General features: G+C 38.4%; 1 long non-coding RNA gene across 3 annotated transcripts in view; it reads right to left on the bottom strand.

The window, feature by feature from the left end:
- The window catches only part of LOC119516876, an 86,200-nt gene that overhangs the window by 42,531 nt on the left and 20,140 nt on the right, over positions 1 to 23,529 (bottom strand). For all 3 annotated transcript variants that reach the window (XR_005213393.1, XR_005213395.1, XR_005213394.1), the window contains exon 2: positions 1,812 to 1,984. This is a non-coding gene — a long non-coding RNA (uncharacterized LOC119516876). The remainder of the gene's footprint in view (positions 1 to 1,811; positions 1,985 to 23,529) is intronic.

Raw genomic sequence — 23,529 nt, 5'->3', positions numbered from 1 at the left:
TGCTGTTCCTCTGCTCCAAACATCTGTAACTAAAAATAAAGTGAATAATTCTGTGAAGAGTGCTGAGTGGTAAGTTGGGATAATCCTCTGACAGCCCAGAAAGAAAACTCAGGTGGCTCTAATGGTAGGATCCCCAGGACTTTTCTGACTAACCGCCTGACAATGTGGTATGCACTTTCTAAACGTAAACTCATTTTGTCTTCACAACCAGCCTGTCCCCTGTGCACTAACATTCTCATCTGCGTGTTTCCGATCCAGGAATGAAAGCAGAGAGTGCAAATGACATGTCAAAGTTCACGGGCTTTGAAGGAAAGGGATCCGGGGTTCAGCCTGGCCCAGACCCCATGGCCAGTGAGCAGTTAAAATATCTAAAAATCAAAGACTAGAGCAAAAATAAATGGCTAATCCTGGTTTTAGTATTTGAAAAAAAGCAATACGTTTGAATGGCTTCAACTTTTCTTCCTTGCCAAAAACCCTTTATTGTTTACGTATGTGCCAAGCATTGGAGCATGAGGGAGGGGGGAGAAAATTTTGTAGGCAAATGTGTTGTTTCTTTTGATAATGAGATGGAATTATTCAATTGCAATTTTAAAATTCCCATTCATTTCAAATAAGACAATTCAGAATTTAACTTTCTTTTCACATTGTCATTATGGTTCAGAAGTTTTGGAAAAAAAAATAGAACTTCAAACTCAATTTGAGGGGAAAGGGGTGGTTAGCAGAACTGTGGGTGGTATTCAGGGTTCATCTGCATTTACTGGGAGAAGCTGCAACCACGTGCCACTGGGGTGCTGGCTTGGCAGCAGCTGGGCCTCCCCAGACCTTCTCTCGCAGCTGCTGTTCCCAAACAGGTGGTATTTACGGGGACTATTAGAAATGCATGAATTCTCCTCAGAAAATGTCAACTGACACGTTAAGAAAGAGCAACTCAATATAGTCTCTAGCAGTAAAATCCCTCTAGCTTTTACCCCTTTCTGCTTCATAGATACAATATATGTAAACTTGTACAATTTCAGATGGGATCATTGAAGATACATTAAACTTTCACAATAAGAGAGTAAAATCTCAAAGAAAAATGAAAATGGCATCAATTTCCCATCTTCAGTTCAAAAACAAGGTCATGGATTATGAATTTTAAATAGTCCATGTATCACTCAAAAAATCATTCTAGATAGATGGCATCTTTATTCAACTTGCCTTTTGCTTTTAAAGTGCATTCTCATGTAAGAGTTGTCTTTTTTTTTCTTTCTTTTTGATTTGGATAACATTTACAAATTGGACATAAATTAAAAAACAAGAAACCCTATCATAAAGCAATTGAATTTAATGGGATTTTTGTTATTGAATTTTCTGTTTACTGATGCTGTCTTCCACTAAATATAGAAATTAAAATAAGAGAAAATTGAATACTTGAAAAATAAAATTCTTGCTTAACGTTTATGTAAACCTTTCAGTATGCCACAGTTTATGAAGATTTTCCCCATATAAAATGAGATTTCCTGCAAAATTGGTCCCTGCAGCACATAGACTTACACGGGCATTACTCTAGGCACAGCCAAATGCAACAGCCGGCTCACGTGGTTTCACTTATGCAGCTCATTGCGGCCTAAGAGGGGGTTGTTCTGCTCCTGATCCAATGCCTGCTACCTCAACCTCCCCGTCACGTGGAAGGCTGCTCTCTGTGCATCTGCAACGTGCACATCTGCAACTGTTTTTCCATCCCATTCAACCCCCTTCTATCACCACAGTTTCCTAGACTCCCTTTGTTAGAAACAGAAACAAACAATCCCATCTTTAATAAGATGACTTACCAGGAGGGATGATGTAGCACAAGTTCTCCTTGGCATGCAAGTAGCAAATGAGATTGATACATCAACTTAAGGCAGTTCATATTAGCTTTATTTCCTGGTAGAAATAATCTTTTTGTTGATGAAAGTGAAAAATGAAAATGTTCTCTTAAAGTAGGAAGTTCAGCTGAGGATGCCTGCAGAAAAGTTTGAAGTTACGTCACTCCACAAGTTTCCACAGAAATATATCACCCACTGGGGCTAAATGAGGATTTTCTTCAACTGATTACTCACCACTTGTAAGGCTGTCATTCGTGAATAATTCAGAATTTGAATAATGTGGTATAGATGATAACTACAGTGTTAATCAGTGTTCATTTCCTTGGTGACTTACCTTTGTCAGTTTGTCTTTTTTGTTGCTGTTATTCTTGAAAATAGGGATTTATTTATACTTTAGATGGGATTTGTTGGGTAAGAAAGGAACAGAAATGGACTTAAAATGGAAATTTTTAAAGCCATATTTAATGGTGCCCTGACTCATAAATTAAAAGCGTATGTTTATTGCATTAAAAAGGGGGGGTCTAATGTATTTAGAAGAGATAATATCTTGAATCTTTTATATGCTATTAAATTATAGGGAAAATAAACTTATCAAAATAAGTCAAAATCTGTTCATCATTTTAATTTCTTCTTGAATTTTGGAAGGGATGCTTAAAGAATCCCAAATTTTGTAACTGATCACCCACTGCACTCAGGACTCTGTACTGAGCACGTTTAGGGGACATGAAGCATAAAAAAGAGACAATATGATAGAATGCCTCAAAATTTGATTTCTGGAGTCACGCAAACTTGTGTTTGAATCCTTATCTTCCAATTACTAGTGAGTGACCATGAAAGAGGTACTTAACATATGTAATGTTTCCTTTCTCATCTGCTAAATGTAGATATAAGAATTTTTTTGAAATATACTTGTGAATACATACATGACATGTTTAATAATATGTATAGTTGGTATTTACTGAATACTCAATATTTTAATATTATTAAGTTAATAATATGGCTATCGTTATTCAGTTGCCTTTTTCTAGGGACTTCTTGAGAAGCTAATTCAGTAGAGGAACATGCACTAACAAAAATAGAGATTACAGAAATGTTCTATTGTAGAATATTATCTCAAGACAATTCTCATAATACAAGTAAAATTTGAATTAAACTTAAATATAAAATAAAAAATAATACATTGGGTATTAATTAGTCTATTCCAAGCCTGAAATTAATTTCCTAATTAAAAATAAGAAAGAGAGTATTTTTCTGCTTGGAAAAATAGGAATTAATGTCTAATGACTTTTTAAACAAGAAAGTTTTGAAGAAGGATATGGCCAGCCCCTTCAGTCCCAGCACTCACAGATGACCGTGCTCATTGGTTTAATGTGTTTTCCTCTGGTCTTTATGACATATTTTTGCAAGGTTGATATTATATTGTTCATTAAATTGTACATTAAATTTTATGGTCTGCATTTGATGTTAAACATTATAGCATAATAATTTCCCACATCTTTGGAAACTCTTTATTAGTATCACTATTACTATCACCAATAATTTTACTTTTCACACACACACGGAATAGTAAATGTTATAGCACCAAGTCTGTGTTTTTTCTGACAACTAGAATATGACCAGACACAAACTAATATAATTGTGATGTTAAGCAGGAGATACTGTTATTAGTCCAAGTCATTAAGAAAATCTTCCTTAAAATTAGAGAAAACATTATTTTTAACTGGTTTTTTGAAGGAGAAAGGAAGGTCTTGGGTTCTGCGGGCTGGCAGGGTGGTCTCATGAGCCAGGAGCCTGAGGTAGAAAAGAATGCAGGAGGGGGCCGTGGTGAGACAGCTGATGGGAAGAGCTCACTCTCAAAACGGGGTAAATTAAGTGGGACCGATTGTGGATGGTGTTGAGGGGGCCAGAGAGACAGATTTTGTCTTCTAATTGATTTTCTGTCTCAACCACAAATCACCTCATTCTGGATGGTGACTGGGAGAGGAATAAATTCCCACAGAGGACAGGGAACACTGTGTGTGGGTTGTGTTTGCAGGGCACCAGTGACTGAGGAGAGAAAAAATGTTCACGTTATTTATCTGAACAAAGAGCTGAAAGGTAATGTTCTTTTCTTTATATTAAATGAACTGATGAAGTCTCAGAAAGCCCTTTCATATTTAAGTAGTTTTTTAAATTTTTTCACACATGAACAATTAATCAATTGAGAATAAAACACATGGAACATTTTTTTTCCACCCTCAAATTTGTTTGCATTGCTCCATGGCTTTGTTTTGATTGTTTTATTAGCTCTTAATTAGACACAAAGGAATTTTTCAAATAAAATATATCAGACACTGGACCTGTAACTATGGATGTATGGACAAATAACCCACAACTTAGTTGTGTAAAACACATGTTTATCATGCTCATGAATTCTGTTTCTGAAATTCAGACTGGGCACCGTGGGAAAGCCTTGTGTCTGTTTACAGTGCGTGGGGCCTCAGCTGGCTTAAATGCTCGTGCTAGATGCTCACTCACTCCCACGTCCGACCTGGGCTGGGAAGACTCAGAAGCTGGGACGGAAGCAGCTGGAGATCTGGGCACCTGTGTTCCCTTAACATGGTCTTTCTAGCATGGAGGCTTCACGGTAGATAGAAAAATAGGTGGTGCACTAGGGCTTCAAGGGCACACTGAGAGAGAGAGAGAGACAGGGAGAGAAAGAGAGAGACAGGGAGAGAGAGAGACGGAGAGGGAGAGGGAGGGGCAGGGCAAAGAGGGGGGGGAGGGGGAGAGAGAGGTGGGGGTAGAGGGAGAGGGAGGGAGAGAGAGAAAGAGAGGAGAAGGCAGGGTCCACACCAACTCTTATGACCTAGCCCAGAGGCCACTCGGCATCACTGTCAGGGTCTAAAGTCCACTCACGTTCAGACACTGAATATTGACAGAGTGTCAACATCATGTTGTAATATGAGCTTGTAGATTGGGATGTATATTAGTTGTGGCCAACTTTGAGAAATTCCATCTGCCTCTGTCACAACTAATGACAATACAACAATTGAATACCAATTAGCCAAATTAAGAAATATTTACCATTACCTTTGTAACCCTCTGTGTTCCTCTCCTTGCACATATACATCCCCTTCTCTTCCTTTCACAGCCCTCTACTATCTGCATTTGGACCCTCTTCTCTATAGTTTTACATGTGATTCCCTCCTAGGATGGCTGTGTGTGCAGTTTGGGGTTTTCAAGTAAAATAACACACAACACATTCTGTTGCAACTTTTCCCTTTAAGTTTCTGTTCTTAAGATCCACTCATACTGTTGCATGTAAGTTGAATGCATATACTTTACGTGCAGAATATTATTCCACTGGGTATATATTCTATAAGCTATTGATTCTATTGGTTTGAATAAAATTTGGGTTGTTTCTAGTGTTGCCTTTTTGCTGCAATAAATGGGGCAGATTGAATATTAAAATATTCTTGTACATGTTTCTTCATGTACAAGAAAGAGTTTCTCTAATATGTGCATCAGAATGGAATATTTACAGAAGAAAGTTTATTTTCCAATGTTTATATTGTCATATAGACATCTATTTTTTTCTCCTTTCACAATTAAGCCCTTAATACTTGTGAAATTATGTACAATGAAGAACAAATTCATTTTTAAATGAATTTAAAATTTATTCTAGAGGGAGAGGAAGATGGTGGCATGTATGATGAGGGGTGGAAACTAGTTAGTCACCCTGGAACAACTAATAAACAACAAGGAACAACTAGTAAATAATCTGGAATAACTGTGGAGGGACAAATGTGACTGTCCACTCATCATACACTAACTTGAATTGGGAGGAATGTCCAAGATCACAGCCTAAAATCTGTGAGTAAGGACTGCAGACCCGAGCCGAGAGCCCCTCCCTCATGGCCCAAACTGCAAAGCCTCACAGTGCTAGAGAGAAGCTCTCTCTGACAAGTGAATATAGCTCAGCCTAGCTCCAACTGGGGCTTTAATTAACAAATGTGGACTGCCCGATACAAGATACGACCCCCCAACAAGCAGACAGAGGCTTTTGGTGACGGCTGACCATGGAGAGCTGGAGGATGGCCAAGGACTGGCCCTGAAGGGGGCTTTCTGTCCTTTCTTGGCTTAGTGGAGAAAGCCTCAGTCATTTTCAGTTCCAAGCACTCTGAGCCAGACAAGGGTGGAGATAGCACAGGCAGAGAAACTATTCAAATGCTAATGACCTCTCCCTATGGGATGTATCTTCCCCAAAAGGAAAGAGGCAGTACCAAGCTCTACTACCCACCTTTGATTCAGAACTGGACCCCAGAGCCTGGAAGAAAACAGCCACAGGCCACACCTCCTTACACCAGTCTGGAGGTACAGGCTGACAGGCACCACCTGCTGGGCAGAAAAGCACAGTGACCGGATTCCTCACAGGGTTACCAATTTTCTAAGACACACCTTCAGGGAAACCAGATACTACTGCCTCCTTCCAAGACCTGAGCCACTTCTGGTCTGGAAAACCTGATTGGGGTAACCAAGGAAGCCGGATGCCTAGACATCAGAAAACTACAACCTCCACTAAGAAAAATGAAGTTATGGCCCAGTCAAAGGAACAAACTTACACTTCAACTGAGATACGGGAATTTCAACAACTAATGCTAAATCAATCCAAAAAATTTAGGGAAGATATGGCAAAAGAGATGAAGTATATAATGAAAAACACTGGGTGTACTTAAGTTAGAAATTGAAACTTCGAAAAACCAACTGGCAGAATCTATGGAAATGAAAGGCACAACACAAGAGATGAAAGACACAGTGTAGACATAAAACAACAGATCTTAAGAGGCAGAAGAAAACACTCAGGAACTGGAGAACAAGACACCTGAAAGCCTACACACAAAAGAACAGATAGAGAAAGAATGGAAAAAATATGAGCAATTTCTCTGGGAATTAAATGACAACATGAAATGCAGAAATGTACATGTCATGGTGTCCCAGACGGAGAAGAGAAGGGAAAAGGGGCAGAAGCAATAATAGAGGAAATAAACAATGAAAATTTCCCATTTCTTATGAAAGACATAAAATTACAGATCCAAGAAGTGCAGCACACCCCAAACAGAATAGATCTGAATAGGCCTATGCTAAGACACTTAATAATTAGATTACCAAATGTCAAAATAAGAGAGAATCCTGAAAGCAGCAAGAGAAAAGCTGTCCATCACATACAAAGGAAGCTTGATAAGACTGTGTGTGAATTTCTCAATAGAAACCATGAAGGCAAGAAGGAAGTGGTGTGATACATTTAATATACTGAAAGAGAAAAACCACCAACCAAGAATCCTATATCTGGAAAAAACTGTCCTTCAAATATGAGGGAGAGCTTAAAATATTCTCTGACAGACAGACAATGACAGAGTTTGTGAACAAGATACCTGCTCTACAGGAAACACTAAAGGAAGCACTGCAGACAGAAAGGAAAAGACAGGAGTGAGAGGTTTGGAAAACAATTTTGGGAGATAGTAGCACAGAAATGTAAGTACACTGAACAGAGATGACTGAGTATTGTTGAAAGAGGAAGGTTAGGAGCATGTGGGACACCAGAAGGAAAGAGGAAAGTTAAAGACTGGGACTGTATAACTCAGGGAAACCTAGGGTGTTCAATGATTGTGATAAAAGGTACAAATGTGTTTTTGCATGAGATAGAACAAAGGAATGTCAACATTGCAAGGTGTTAAGAATAGAGTGGGATTGGGGGAAAATACAGTCAATGCAAGCTAGAGACTAAAATTAACAGAAACATTGTACTATGCTTCCTTAAATATGACAAAGGCAGTACACCAAAGCTAAATGCATATGGGGAGGCACAGGGGAGGGTATGGGACTCTTGGCATTGGTGATGTTGTCTGACTCTTCATTCTACTTTAGTTTAATGCTATCTTTTCTTTTGTTGCTTCCTAGCTGTCATGTATTGTTTTGTTTTGCTTTGTTTTGTTTTTTTCTGTCTCTTTCTTTTTTCTTTTTCTTTGTCTCTCTAGCTTCTTTGACTCTTCCTCCTCCTTTGTGGAAGAAATGGAGATGTTCTTATAAAGGTAGTGGCAATGGTGGTGAATACATAAATATGTTCCTATACAGGAAACCTTCAGTTGTTTACTTGGGATGGAATGTATGGAGTGTGAACAGAACTGTCTTAAAAAATGGGTTGATGAAGAAAACTTGAGGGCACTATATTGAGTGAAATAAGACAGACACATCAGGACAAATATTGCAGGGTCTCACTGATATGAACTAATTATAATATGTAAACTCATAGACATAAAATATAAGTTACCAGGATATAGAACAAGGCTAAAGAATGGGTAGCAGTTGCTTATTATAAGCAGAACATTCAACTAGGGTGAACTTAAACATTTGGAAATGGACAGAGGTGATGGCAGCATGTTTTGAGAATAACTAACAGTGATGAATGGTCTGTGAATGTGGTGGAAAGGTTAAAGCTCAGAGTCATGTATGTCACCAGAAGGAAAGTTGGAGGGTAAAAGATGGGAATGTATAAAACTCTTGTGGTGGACAATGTCCTTGATTAACTATGCAAATGTTAGAAATCACTCTCACGAACTAGAACAAATGTATGACACTATAACTAAAAGTTAATAATAGAGGGGCATATAGGAAAAAATATATACCTATTGCAAACTATATACTACAGTTAGTAGTATTTTAACATTCTTTCATCAACAGTAACAAATGTACTATACCAACACTATGAATCACTATTGGGGAGGGGGTTAGGGGTATGGGAGGATTTGAGTTTCCTTTAATTTTTTTGTGTTTATATCTTTTCTGGAGTAACGAAAATGTTCTAAAAATTGAAAAAAAATTTTGGTGATGGATGCACAGCTATATGATGGTACTATGGGCAATTGATTGTATACTTTGGATCTTTGGGTAATTTTATGGTATGTGAACAATCTCAATTAAAAATGCAAGAAAGTAGGTAATACATTTGCAGGAAAAAAATTTATTCTAGAATTATTTGTTTTTTTTAACTTGGACATAATTTCAAGTTTATCAAAAGTTGTCAAAAATACACATAGCACAAAGAAAAGTTAAATACTTTAACTTTTTAACTATTGTTAATATTTCCCAATTTTATATGTGTATATACATGTACACATATCCATAGACACACACATGCATTTGCAAATTATGTTCATCATGGCTCATTACCTCTAAATTCTTCAGAGTTCATTTTCTCAGGGAAGTGATGTTATCTGACATTGGTTCAGTATTGCTCCCTGGTCTGTCTTCCATATTCCAATTTTCTCAGTTTCCTAACCATGTCCTTTACAGCATTTTCCCTTCACTCCAGAATCCTGTTGTTCTGGTTTGCTAATGCTGCCATTATGCAAAATACCAGAAATTGATTGGCTTTTATAAAGAGGTTTTATTTGGTTACAAATTTACAGTCCAAAGGCCATAAAAGTATCCAAACTAAGGTATCAACAAGAGAATGCCTTCACTGAAGAATGGCCGATGGCATCCAGAACAACTCTGTCAGCTGGGAAGGCACGTGGCTGGCATCTGCTGGTCCTTTTCTCCCGGGTTGTGTTTCAAAATGGCTTTCTCCAAATTGTCTCTGGGCTTCTATGTGCATCTCCAAGCATCTCCAAGCATCTCCAAGCATCAGCATCAGCTCCCGTGCATCATTCCAAAACTCTCTCTCAGCTACTCTGAGCTCCTTCTGTCTCTGAGCTCTTTTTTAGGACTTCAGTAATTTAATTAAGACCTACCCTAAATGGGTGGGATCAGATCTCCATGGAAACATTCAAGCATGAGTTCACTCCCTAATCACAAAGAATTACTAATTCTGCCTCCACAAGATTGCATTAAAGACTGTGACTTTTGGGGGGACATAATATACCCAAACTGGCACACCTGTCTCTAGGGTCAACTGTGGTGTATGGCCATAGTGTCTCTTTAGCCCCCTTTAAGCTGTAGTGCCCCCACAAACTTCTCTGTCTTTTATTATACAGATGTTTTTGGAAAACATAGAGTCCCTCCCCTTTTATTAAGAGAAATGTCCTCATTTTGTGTTTGGCATTTCCTTGTGACTGACTGAGGTCTGCCTATGGGATTTCTCCTAAGATTTCACATCTGGAGGCTGCTGATATCCACCAATGACATTAATTTTGATTCTTTCATTGCTTGTCCTTTGGGTGTAAGGTCTAAGAAGCTACTTCTTATCACTAATTTTGAATATGTTCCCCTTTATCTTTTTCTAGGAGTTTTATAGTACTACCTTTTACATTTAGGTATTTGATATCCTTTGAGTTAATTTTTGTATAGGATGAGAGGTAGGGGTCCTTTTTCATTCCTTTGGATATGGATATTCAGTTCTCCCAGCACTATTTATTGAAGGGGCAATTCTGTCCCAGCTCAGTATATTTGAGGGCCTTGTCAAAATTCAAATGACCATAGACCCGAGGTTCTGTTTCTGAAATCTCAAGTCAACTCCATTGATCAATATCTCTGTCTTTGTGCCAATACCATGCTGTTTTGACCACTGTGGTTTTATAATAAGTTTTAAAGTCAGGAAGTATAAGTCCTCCCACCTCATTCTCCTTTTTGGGATATTTTTGTTTATTTGAGGCCCCTTTCCTTTCCAAATAAATTTCATAACTAGCTTTTCCAAGTCTTCAAAGTATGTTGTTGGAATTTTCATTGGTATAGGGTTGAATCTTTAGATTAATTTGGGTAGAATTGACATCTTAATGACATTTAGCATTCCTATCCATGAATGCAAAATGTCATCTTTGATTTCTTTTAGTGATGTTCTTTGCAGTTTTATGTGTAAAAGTCCTTTACATCTTTGGTTAAGTTTATTCCTAGATACTTTATTATTTTAGTTGCTACTGTGAATGGAATTTTTTTCTTTATTGCCCACTCAGTTAGTCATTAATACTGTGTAGAAACACTGCTGAATTTTGCACATTAATCTTGTATCTGACCAGTTTTCTGAATGTATTTATTAGCTCAAGTAGCTTTGTCATAGATTTCTCAGTATTTTCCAAATACAGGATCTTATCTGCAAATAATGAGTTTTGTTTCTTCTTTTCCAATTTGGATGCCTTTTATTTCTATTTCTTGCCTAATTGTTCTTGCTAGAAAACCTAGCACAATAATGAATAGTAGTGGTGATAGTGGGCATCCTTGTCTCATTCCCAATCTTAGGGGGAATGATTTCAGTCTCTCAACTTTGAGTATGATGCTGGCTGTGAGTTTCCCATACATGCCCTTTATCATATTGAGGAAGTTTCCTTCAATTCCTACATTTGAAGTGTTTTTATCAGGAAAGGATGCTGATATTTGTCTAATGCCTTTTCAGCATCAATTGAGATGATCATGTGATTTTTCTCTTTCAATTCGTTAATGTAGCGTATTACACTGATTGATTTTCTTGTGTTGAACCATCCTTGTATGCCTGGAATAAACCCCACTTGGTTGTGGTGTGTAATTCTTTTAATATGTCTTTGGATTTGATTTGCAAGTATTTTGTTGAGAATTTTTGTATCCATATTCAATAGGGAGATTGACCTGTAATTTTCCTTTCCTATAGTATCTTTACCAGGTTTTGGAATTAGAGTGATGTTAGCTTCATAGAATGAGATAGGTGGTGTTCCCTTTTCTTCAATTTTTTGGAAGAGTTTGAGAAGGAATTGTATTAATTCTTCTTGGAATGTTTGGTAAAATTCTCTGTGATGCCATCTGGCCCTGGGCTTTTTTTTTTGTAGGAAGGTTTCTGATGACTGATTGAATCTCTTTACTTGTGATTAGTTTGTTGAGGTCTTCTATTTCCTCTCAAGTCAGTATAGGTTGTTTATGTGTTTCTAGGAAATTTTCCATTTCATCTATGTTGTCTAGTTTGTTGGCATACAGTTGTTCATAGAATCCTTGTGCTGGTTTGGAGCTGTTATACATCCCAGAAAGATCATATTCTTTTAATCCATTCCTGTGGGTGCAGACCTCTTGTGGGTGGGACATTTTCATTAGGTTGTTTTAATTGAGATGTGACCTAGCCCATTCAAGGTGGGTCTAAACCCTTTACTGGAATCCTTTATGAGAGGATAAAAGACAGACACATTTAGAGAGAAAGAAAGAAAAATTCCCAGAGAAGCAAGAAGGACCCACAGGAACTGAGAGCCATTGAAAGCAGAACCTGGGAGCAAAGGGCCAGGAGACGTCAGCATGTGGCAGTAAACCGGTTGCCAGCTGCCTTTCTCCAGAGAAAGTATTGCCCTCTTGATGACTCAATTTGGACATTTTCATGGCCTAAGTACTATAAATTGTAACTTAATAAATGCCCATTGTAAAAGCCAATCCATTTCTGGTATATTGCATTTCAGCAGCTTTAGCAAACTGAAACAATCCTCTTAGGATTTCTTTTATTTCTCTGGGGCCCATGGTAATTCCCCCCCTCCCCCTGCCTCCCATTTCTGATTACTTTTTATTTGGGTCTTCTGTCTTTTTCACTTTGTCAGTCTATGTCAGGGCTTGTTAATTTTATTGATCTTCTCAAAGAACCAACTTTTGGTTTTATTGATTCTATTTCTTTCTCCAATTCATGTATTTCTGCTTTAATCCTTGTTACTTTCTTCACCTTGCTTCAGTGTTAGTTTGCTGCTCTTTCTCTAGTTTCTTCAATTGTTCAGTTAAGTCTTTGGTTTTAGCTGCTTTTTCCTTTTTGAGGTAGTTGTTTAAAGCCATAAATTTCCCTCTCAGCACTGCTTGGCTGCATCCCATAGTTTGATATAATGGTTCTGGCTTTCATTCATCTCCAAATACTTACTGATTTCTCTTATAATTTCTTCTTTGAGCTACTGATTGTCTAAGAGTGTATTGCTTAACCTCCATGTATTTGTGAAAGTTCCTGTTATTTGATGGTTATTGACTTCTAGCTTCATTCCATTATGGTCAGAGAAAGTGCTTTGAATAATTCAAATGTTTTAAAAATTATTAATAACTGCTTTGTGACCCAGCATATGATATCCTGGAGAATGTTCCATGAGCACTTGAGAAAAATGTATATCCTGGTGTTTTGGGGTACACCGATTCATATATGTCTGTTAAGTCTAATTCATTGATCGTATTGTTTAGGTTCTCTATTTCCTTACTGATCCTTTATCTGGTTGCTTTATCTATAGAATAGAGTGGTGTATTGAAGTTCCCTACTATTACTGTAGGAACATCTATTGGTATCTTCAGTTTTTCCAGTGCTTGCCTTATGTACTTTGGAGCTCCTCGATTGGGTGCATAAACATTTATGATTGTTATTGCTTCTTGAAGAATTGTCACCTTTATAATATATAGTGTCCTTCCTTGTCTCATATGAAATCTTTCCATTTAAAGTCTGTTTTGTCTGATATTAATTATTATAGCTACCTCTGTATTCTTTTGAATACTACTTTGTATGGGATATCTTTTTCCATCCTTTAATTTTCAATCTATTTGTATCCTGGGGTCTAAGATGAGTCTTTGTAAACAGCATATAGATGGATCATATTTTTTAATCTGTCTGCCAATCTGTATCTTTTAATTGGGAAGTATAATCCATTAACATTCAAAGTTATAACTGTAAAGGCAGTGTTCCAGTTTGCTAATGCTGCTGTTATACAAAATACTAGAAATGGATTGGCTTTTATAAAGGGGATTTATTAGGTTACATAATAGTTCTGTAGCCTTAAAAGTGTCCAAAGTAAGGCATCAACAAAAGGACACCTTCACTAATGAAAGGCTGATGGTGTCCGGAACACCTCTGTCAGCTGGGAATGCACATGGCTGGCATCTGCTCTGGAGTTCTGGTTTCAAAATAGCTTTCTCCAAAATGTCTCTGGGCTTGTCTCTCTTAGCTTCTTCAACTCCTGTGCACCCAAGCATCTGGGGATCTTCTCTTAACTTCTCCAGGGCAAACTCTGGGCTTCATCTCTTAGTTTAGCATCTCCAAATGTCCTTCTGTCTGCATCTCCAAGCATCCCCAAGCAGCAGCAAGCATCTGGGTCTGTGTCAGCTCTTAGTTTCTCTCTTAAATACTCCAATGAGCTATTTATGATCCACCCTGAATGGGCAGGGCCACACCATTATGAAAATAATCTAATCAAAAGTGTCTCCCACATTTGGATGAGTCACATCTCCATGGAAACACTCAATCAAAAGGTTCCACCCTAAACAAAAGACTAATAAATATGCCCACACAAGATTCATTAAAGAACATGGCTTTTGTAGGGGACATAATATATCCAATCTGGCACAGGCAGTTCTTGATTCAATCATCTTATCCTTTGGTTTTTTATTGTCAAATCTATTTTTTTTCTCTCCCTCCTTTTATCCTTTAACTTACCATTACTTATACCCTTCAATTCTGTGCCTTCTTCCAGACCTCTCTATCCTCTCATTTTTTTCAGCTGATAGAACTCCCTTTTGTATTTCTGGCAGGGCAGGTCTCTTGTTAACCAATTTTCTCAGCATTTCTTTATCTGTGAATATTTTAAACTCTCTCTCACTTTTGAAGGACAGTTTGCTGGATAGAGAATTCTTGGTTGGCAACATTTCTCTTCCAGAATATTAAATATATTGTACTCCTGCCTTCTGGCCTCCATGGTACCTGATGAGTAGTCTGTGCCTAGTCTTATGTGGCTTCCCATATATGTGGTGAATTGCTTTTCTCTTGCTGCTTTCAGGATTCTCTCCTCTTCAGCATTTGATGGTCTGATTAGTATATGTCTTGGAACGGGTCTATTTAGATTTATTTTATTTGGAGTTCATTGGTCTCCTTTGGTTTGCAGATTTACATTTTTTATAAGGGTTGGAAAGATTTCCCCAATTATCTCCTGTTTCAGTTTGCTAAAGCTGTCATTATGCAAAATACCAGAAATGGATTGGCTTTTATAAGGGGATTTATTAGGTTACAGATTTACAGTTCTAAAGCCATAAAAGTGTCCAAAGTAAGGCATCAACAAGAGGATACCCTCATTGAAGGAAAAACAGATGTTGTCCAGCACACTTCTGTTAGCTGGGAAGATGCGTGGCTGTCACCTGCTTGTCCTTTGCTCCTGGGTTGCATTTCAAAATAGCTTTCTCCAAAATATCTCTGGGCTTTTGTCTCTTTTAGCTTCTCTCAGCTATCTTCTTTATTCTCCTGGTAAGTTTCTCTCTAAGCTTCTGGGATTCCTCTCTTAGCTTCTCTGGGGCAAACTCTGGGCTTCTTCTTTTAAGTTAGCATCTCCAAACATTCTTCTATCTGCATTTCCCAGCATCTCCAAGCATCTTGGTCAGTGTAGGCTCTCAGCTCTCTTAAGGCCTCCATTGATCTTATTAAGACCCACCCTTAATGGGTGGGTTCACATCTCCATGGAAATAATCTAATCAAAGTTACCATCCACAATTTTGTGGGTCACATCTCCATGGAAACAACCTAATCAAAAGATCCCACCCACAATAGGTCTGCCCGTACAAGATCTCATTAAAGTACATAGCTTTTTATGGGATACATAACAGATTCAAACCAGCACATCTCAAATAATCTTCCTAGCCATTTACTCTTCTCCAATAACTCTTATATTTGGGGGCTTCATGTTGTCAATCATTTCCCTGTGATCCAATTCAAAATTTTCCATTCTTTTCACCATTTGTTGTTTTGTGCATTCAAATTCAGTTGCTCTGTCCTGTATTTCACTTATTCTTTCTTCTGCTTCTTCATATCTGCTGTTGTGTGTCTCTAGTATATATTTAATTTGATCTCCAGTATCTTTCATTTCTGTAAGATTTGCTGTTTCTCTATTCTTTCAAATTCTTTATGCTCTTCTAGTGTCTTCTTGTTATCCTTTATGTCTTTAGCTAGCCCACTGAAATTATTTAGGCAATTTGTTTGAACATTTTGATTAGTTTTTCCACATCCTGTGTCTCCTCCAGCTTTTTAATTTGCTCATTTGGCTTGGCCATGTCTTCTTGTATCTTCATGTGCTTTGTGATTTTTTGTCAGTTTCTCAGCATTTGATTACCTTGATAAGATTATTTTGAAAGTTGGTTTCCCTTACTTGTCTAATATTTTGTTTTCACTTGGGTTTTCACTGAAGCTCTCCTTTGGCACTTTTTTTGTCAGTTATTCCCATCAAAACCAAGACTGAGACCTCCCATAGAAGATGCAAGTCTATTTGGAAATCTGTTGAAGATTGGACAGAAAGCAGTTTGCCAGACTGCACTTTCCTTGTCTTCCCAGCAGATGGTGCTCTTGGGCCACCTCTTCCCCTCAAGCCCACTTTCCCCACCTGCAACAGCCCTCTGGGCAGGATCCAGACCAGGTGCAAGTTCAGTCAATGCAGCAGGTCTCTGTGTATGCTGGAAATCACCAGCCCTGGGGCCGAGTGGTGGGCACTGTGCCCCTTAATTGAGACCCTATCTGTGGGCATGATGGGTCTGGTGATTCCCAGGCTCCTATATGGAAAGACCTTGGACTGCAGGACTGAGACGTTCAGCTTCCCCAGCCTCAGCTGGCCCAGGAGTGCCTGCTTTTTGCCAACCAGCTAGACCCAGGCCAGTGGGCATCTGTGGGCCTGGGGGATAGGGGATGGAGGGGGGGTCCTGGTGCTACAGTGCAGCTACCTCCCTCATCCCCTTCTCTCCACCCATGAATGTCATGAGTGCTCCAGGTTTCCATGGAGAAAGGGTACAGGCACCAGGGTCTCACCTGCTACTTCTCAGGTCGGCTCTGCTGTGTGTCACCCTCTCCTCCTGAGGGGCACTCCTGTCTCTTCCAAGTCCAGGTACCTGCAGCCACCTGCCTCAGGGATGGGGTAGACACTGGGCACCCAGCAGGGTTCATGTGTGGATAAAACGAGTCTGCTGGCTCCTGGGCTCCCCCTCGAGAGCTCCCAGCTGCGGGACTGAGTGATGATTCCCAGCTGGCAGCCGAGGTGGGAGACCTGCTCCTCTGGCATTCACTCTGTCCAGCACATAGCAGCTGGACCCAGGTGTGGCCATGACTGAGCACACTCACCTCTACCTCTCGGTCGCAGTTTCTCTGCTTTTTCATCCAGGTCCTCCCTATACAATGCAGAGGTCCCTCTTTAGTCACCCCAGCCCTGGAACCGCTGCCAGGTCATTCACTGCCTTTTCTCTAGTTATCCCATGGTGGAGGGTCTCGATCTGGCTGAGGCCATGCGCCACCGGGAAAACCCAGTCACGGTTTTAGCAGCACCTGGCTGCTGTGATGGGAAGGCACGTGGCCCGGAGACACGATGCATGCAGGTGAGCAGGCGCAGGCCTCACCATGTATTCTTACTGCATATAGAATTTCAGTCGGCAGTTACTTTCATTCAGCAAGTGCAAAATATCCTTTCATTTTCTTCTGACTTCCATCGATTCTTTTGAGCCATAATCATTATCATGTTCATACTTTTCATATCATATGTCCATTTTCTCTATTGCTTTTAACATTTTTTCTTTGTTTGATTTTCAATGGTGTTACTATGCTGTTTCTAGTTGTGATCAACTTTATATTTAGTATTATTCATGTTTATAGGGCTTCTTGCATCTGTGAGTAAATGTCATTTATTAATTTTTTTAATATCCTCACCCTTTGTTTTTCAAGTATTTCTCTACAAGTTTTTATATCTATATATATTTTGCTCTGAGAGAACAAGTTTTCTGGATTGTAGACTGGACCTGCATTTCTTAATTTGATACCTGGCTCTGGGTCTCCCACCCCAAGCCTCCCTTGTGGGGTGACACAGTGAGGGAAGATGGGCCCGCACAGCCTGCAGGAGAAAAACCTCAAATTCAAGACTGTCAGCTTATACAGGAACTTATGCTCCACAGCTGGGATTGGGAAAAAGACTCTATCTTCCCCAGGCAGACAAACCACCTTGGGAGAATAGGGGGAAGGAATGTAAATGTCTCCAGATCTTTATAATGTAAGGATGACTCCAGGTTTTATTACCTTTTGAAACATAAACACAGGGCTTCAGGTCTATCACCCAGAAAATGTGAAGAGCAGATAGTTCTGGGAAGGAGACATCCTCCGTTTTTAGAGCATGTCAGTTTTCTTTCCTCAGGAATCCCTGACCCTGAGGAATCATGAAAATATTCACATCGTTTTATGACAACCTCTTCTCTCTTTCCTGAACTCAATTTGCTCATTTTTAGAACTTTTCACCAGGCTGAATATTTCACTTATGCTCTTTTTTGTATTGTACAAAATACTTTTCCTTCTCCTTGTTTGAGTCTTGATATTTTCTTGTTACCTAATTTTCATCTAAATGTGCTCTTCACTCTTTCTAACCATTGATTTCTCACCCTATGAGCTCTTAGCTTCAACCAGTGTATTCTTAAGTTCAAAAATTTCTATTCGATTATTTCCATTTCTTTGCTGAATTTTTAAATATTACAGTTTAATTACTTGAAAATGAATTATCATTATTATAAAGATGTCTGTTAACTGCAGTATCTGTAAATTATGTGGGTCTGTTTCTTTTTTCTTTTTTCTCTTTTATTGGTATTGTCATTTTTCTTTTGTCTTGTATGATTGGTTACTTTTTAAATTGAATGCCAGGTATCATCTCTGGGAAGTTACACAAATAACTTGAATGTCTGAACAGTGCTGTGTTTCTTCAGAGAGAATATTCTTTGTCTTGTTTGAGACAGCTAGGTGATGGGTGATTGTCATTATCAAATCAGATTGAGCTTTTTTGTCTTTAGATTTAGGTTGTCAAGAGGCTTATATCTTAAGGTGGGTTAATTTCTGGTTCACGTTTTCTCTGAGAACTTGGCCTTTTTCTTTCTTTCTTTTTTTTTTTTTTTAGCCTGGTTTCCTTCTCGCTGGAGGACTCTGAACTCCAGGTTCTGCTTGTTTCCCTATGTTCTGTGAGACCTGAGGAAGCAGTGCTCAGCTCCCCAGCTGGCCAGCTCTTTTTCACTAACATAACTGGAAATCTCCTCGTTGGGAAAAGCCACGGAAATACCTAGGTCCCCGCTCCTGTCTTGCCTTATTCTGGATCTTGGCCTCACAAATCCTCAACACCGTGGTGGCTTTCCACCGCCTTCAAGTTGATTCTCCGTCTTTACGTTCTAGTTCTTGCAGTCATTTTCAGTGAGAGAAATGGTCTGAAACAACCAAGTCAGTAATTTCTAGAACGTAACGTCAGATTGTTCTGAATTTGATGTAAATAATCTTCATATTGCTCCGATTCAAATTTAAGCAACATGTTCAACCTTACCCAAGCGTTCACTCAGACAATAGACCCTCGGGGGGCACTTTGTTTACAAAATACAAGACTACTCTGTGGCACAAAATGTTGAAAATGACAGGAAGTTCAACAAGCATCTTTACCAATTTACTGTGAAAGCTTGGAATTGGCATTTAGATATGAATAAGTATTAGTATGGGGATAAATGCAAGTATTAGTCCATTAGTGTCAGATTTATCTAATATTGATGGAATGCCCTGTCAAATCCATATTTGGCACTTTTAATATTATTCATAAAAATTGTGAGGCAGGTTTTTTTTCTATTTTATAGTGAGGAAATTGAGACTCAGAGAGGCAATGTTTCTTGCTTAGTATCAGTCAAGTAGAAAATATTGAAGCAGTAATTTGAGCCCATATTGTGGATGTCTGCTCCTGAAACCCTAGAGTTCTGTTCACTGTGTGACACTGATTCCTCAAGCTACACACATTCAGAGTTGTTGAAAATGTATTCCCTATTTGGTTTTTGAATTAGTCAATGTTTTGTCTCATAGCAATTGTTTAGAACAGAATACATATGTATTTTTTTTTCTTTTTTTCTATCTATCCATAGGAATTGTTTAGGGAGGGTCTCAGTGGGTCCTTGGTTAGAGCCATTCCTCTAAAAGCTTTTTTTTTTCAAGGGCTTCAAGCATATGTTGTTAATTAGCTTATAGATCAATGTGTCCTTCTTCTATTTCTATATTTTCATACAGGTCATGCATTAAGTGGTTTCTTTCTTGTGTAGCTCACAACTCAATCGATCTACGTTAAACCAATTTCATTTGTTCACTGCCATCAAATCTGAACTTTTTTTTTATCTGAATTTAAAAAGACAGACACTAGTCAATTTTTAAAACAGAATCTAAATCTATCCCTACAATTTGGTAAATTGAAATTACTTAAAAATACCAGTAATTTTGCAAATCATGTAGGAACCCATTCAAGTTCTATTACAAATGTATGTATGTATCTCTCTAGCAAAAGTGGTGAGTGCAAATGATCAGATTTGGGATATATGTATTTAAATTTAGAATCTATTCTTGAAAATCATGCCATGCTAAGCTAGAGGAATAGATAGAGGATATTACAACAATGGTCATTGGCCTGAATTATTGTTAGGCATTTTGCTAGATTTTCTCTCATCGTGTAGTTTTAATTTGTTAGAATTAAATGTTTTTACAAAACAGATCAATTTTCTAATAAATTTTCACAGTTCTATTTCTTGCTCTCTCCTGCTACTTCAGCATATTCATTAGGCAAAAATCTAAAGACATGTTCTTTCATCTTAATATTTTAGTTCTAAAAAAATCTCTCCCTTACTTCCACTCAGTAATTCCCTTCCTGCCCTCACAGATACTCTCACTAGGAATCATCCCATCTAATATTCAAAATTCAAATAAAGTTCATGTGTTCCTAAAAGCCCTCCCTTGCCTTTGGCAATCAAACTGTGTCATCCTCATTAGATTTTTCATAAAATGTGTCCATACTGTGGTGATAATGTCATCTTGTCTCATTTTGCGTTCCACTTACTTATTCCTAATTCTACTTAAAGGACTTTTTTTCAGCTTTATTCTTCTTTTTGACCCAGGGTTCCTAAGGAGTGTCTCATAAATGTTTACTGGATAACACTTTACACAAGTCTGGGATATAAAGGGTACAGCTTCATATGACTGAATTCCTGTCAGCTCAGGTGTGCCTGCTTCATCCATTCGCTCGTTCCATCATGATTTCATCCATTTGCTCCTTTGTATCTGTTTATGCATTGGTTTGCTCTATGAAATTTATTTATAACATATCTGATACAGTTTGTGGCATTTTACGTGAGGCTTAAATTGTGAGTGGCATTTGGAAATATAAGGATATGGTGATACATTAAAGCTGGAGAGAATGGAGTGTTAAAAAGGGCATGAAAAAATTAAGACATGGGAAAATATGCAGTTTATTTTGGTTCTAGTAAACTGCTGACTCCCATTTTACTTCTGTTCGTTAACCTTTGTGCACTCAGTGAGGTGAAGGACTGAAGCAGCCTGATCAGGTGATGCTTCTCGTGCTCCAGCACAAAGCCGGCCCACGCAGGGTCACATCCATGAGCCTCAGCTGTCTCCCATGCCAGTCTCCTGCCAGGTGGGACAGATGAAGCCACGTGTATGTGAAGATATGGTTTATCACCTATGCTGACTGTGACCCCTACAGTGGACAAGCCAACAGGTGGGCATCAGCCTCAGAAGCTATCTTATGTGAAAGGCTCACATGGGCTATTTTATATCTTATTCGTTTCTCTCTTTATCTACTTCCTTTGGGTTCAAACCCTTCCAAAAGTTCTCCCCAGGTTGTGTGCCAAGGTTAATTAGACAATGTGTCATTCTAGCAAAAATTACTGTTTACATTATTTTAACATGATTTTTCACGCCATGAGTTACACTCTCCTTGATTAAGTAAATAAAGTGGAATGTGCAGACCTGAGTCATCTTCAGTTGAACTCTTTGTTCTCTGTGACCAACCTTACTTTCATCATTCCAGGAACACAAAATATTAACAGTCCATCAGGGTTTTCTTTATACTTGGTCCCATATCTCCATAAGTTCTTGTTGACCTGCTTACTTCCTTCTGAACTCACTAACCCAGATATATTTCTCTTCTTTGATGCTAGTGATCCTCTAGGATCTCCCTCTGGCAAATGATGCCAACTCAACCCAAATGAAAAGCACACAAAAGGAGAGAGGAGGTTAGAAAAATTGATTAGAGGTAGAGTGCAGAGGGCATTAGACAACACGGTAGGGGATTTGGACCCTTCTGAATAGGCTCTGCTGATGTCATTACATAAATGAGGGATGGAAATAGATACTCAGACATGATGTGACAAACAATAATCTGGCTATTGGGCATTCTGCTGACTGGACTGGGCATAAAGGGTAAATAAGAGAAGACTCTTAAGATCGTCTGGGCGAGAATTTGTGAGTGCTTGAATTAATCCAGTAATCAAAGGAACAACATGGAGCAGACACATATGAAATATTAAAGAAACAAAATTGACAGGCCAAGACCTAAAAAATGAAGATGGAAAGGAGTGGGACACTGAACAAGAGGCTGTTTAAAAATATGTATACCCAGGTGGGTGAGAGAGTAGCAATGTCATTTACACATGTACAAAATGCAGACATTTTCCAGTTTGGACTTTGTGCTTCAAATACAATGAATTTATAATGAGCATGTTGTTTTTGTCTAGTTGGATAGAAGTTTGGGGGAGAGGTTGGAGCTAGAGATTCAGATCTGTGTCCTTCACACATAGTTGACAGCGTTAGTGATTTTTCCAAAGAAGAAACAGCCAAGGTTAAGCCAATGTTCCCTGATTTTATTTGAAAAAGAAGGTCCCCCTAAAACATAGTAACTATAATAAAAATAATAATTTTCAATGTTCTCCTTGAAATAATGTAAGGAAATGCTACTGTAAAATAATTTATTATATGAAAAGGGTTACGTAAGGACCTGTATTAGAAGACCTATAAAACCCCTTTCCTTTTCGAAGTCGACCCATAATCTAAGCTTTTATGGGAGACAGCGTCATCATGTGCTGGGCATCCTTCTCCTTCCACAACTAGAGCTTCGATCTCTACTTTAGTTTTGGCCACGTCCATGTCATCCTTGAGCTGTGGAATCTTCCAGTTTGACCCTGGCTTGGGGCACTGGCTCTCGTGGCTGCCTCAGCCCTTTGACCTGTGCTCGTTCCTGAACCAGTTCTCTGACTCCTCACATGCTGGCTCCTTCGGGGGGTCGAAAGCTCTCCCACCTGGTGCCTCGTACGCCTACTCATTTTTCTTCTTTATCTCTTTACTCTATTTAAGTTACGACAGGAATAGAACCTGTCTAGGTTGATGACTCTTTGTCAATAATGCTACAAATCCTATGAAATCTACCTGTGTTTACAAAAATAATCCCACCTTTCCACAAACATGTTTCATCAACATGATAATGTATTATCAGATTTCTCTGGAACAGTTATCTATATCTCATTCTTCTGTTTATGACACTACATTCTGTCTGATTTCTATTGTGGTATCATTTTTGTGGTCACAAATTGTTTTGATTCTTTATATATATTTATCTACTATAGTTGTATTATTTTAAATCCGCATTTAGGGAGCATTTCTTAAATTTAAAAAAAAGATAAAATAAAACCTACTCTTTAATCCTCAAACAGATTCCTAAATAAAGCTTAGTTTTCATACATATTTGCAATCTCCCCACCAGCCTGTGCTTTTGAAGCTAATAAGTCCAATAAGCTTGTATGATGAATTTCATTTTTCTCATGATTCTGAATAGTAATAGATAGCTATTTAGAGTGAGTTATATCATGTTACAAAAATGTTTCAAATTATGTACTGTCTATATTCAGCAATTGTTAACTACTAGATATTTTCCTTATT

The sequence above is a fragment of the Choloepus didactylus genome, chromosome 20 (genome assembly GCF_015220235.1).
Source record: "Choloepus didactylus isolate mChoDid1 chromosome 20, mChoDid1.pri, whole genome shotgun sequence".
Lineage (NCBI taxonomy): Eukaryota > Metazoa > Chordata > Mammalia > Pilosa > Megalonychidae > Choloepus > Choloepus didactylus.
The sequence above is the reverse complement of the archived record's forward strand: the minus strand, read 5'-3'. Positions and strand labels throughout refer to the sequence as shown.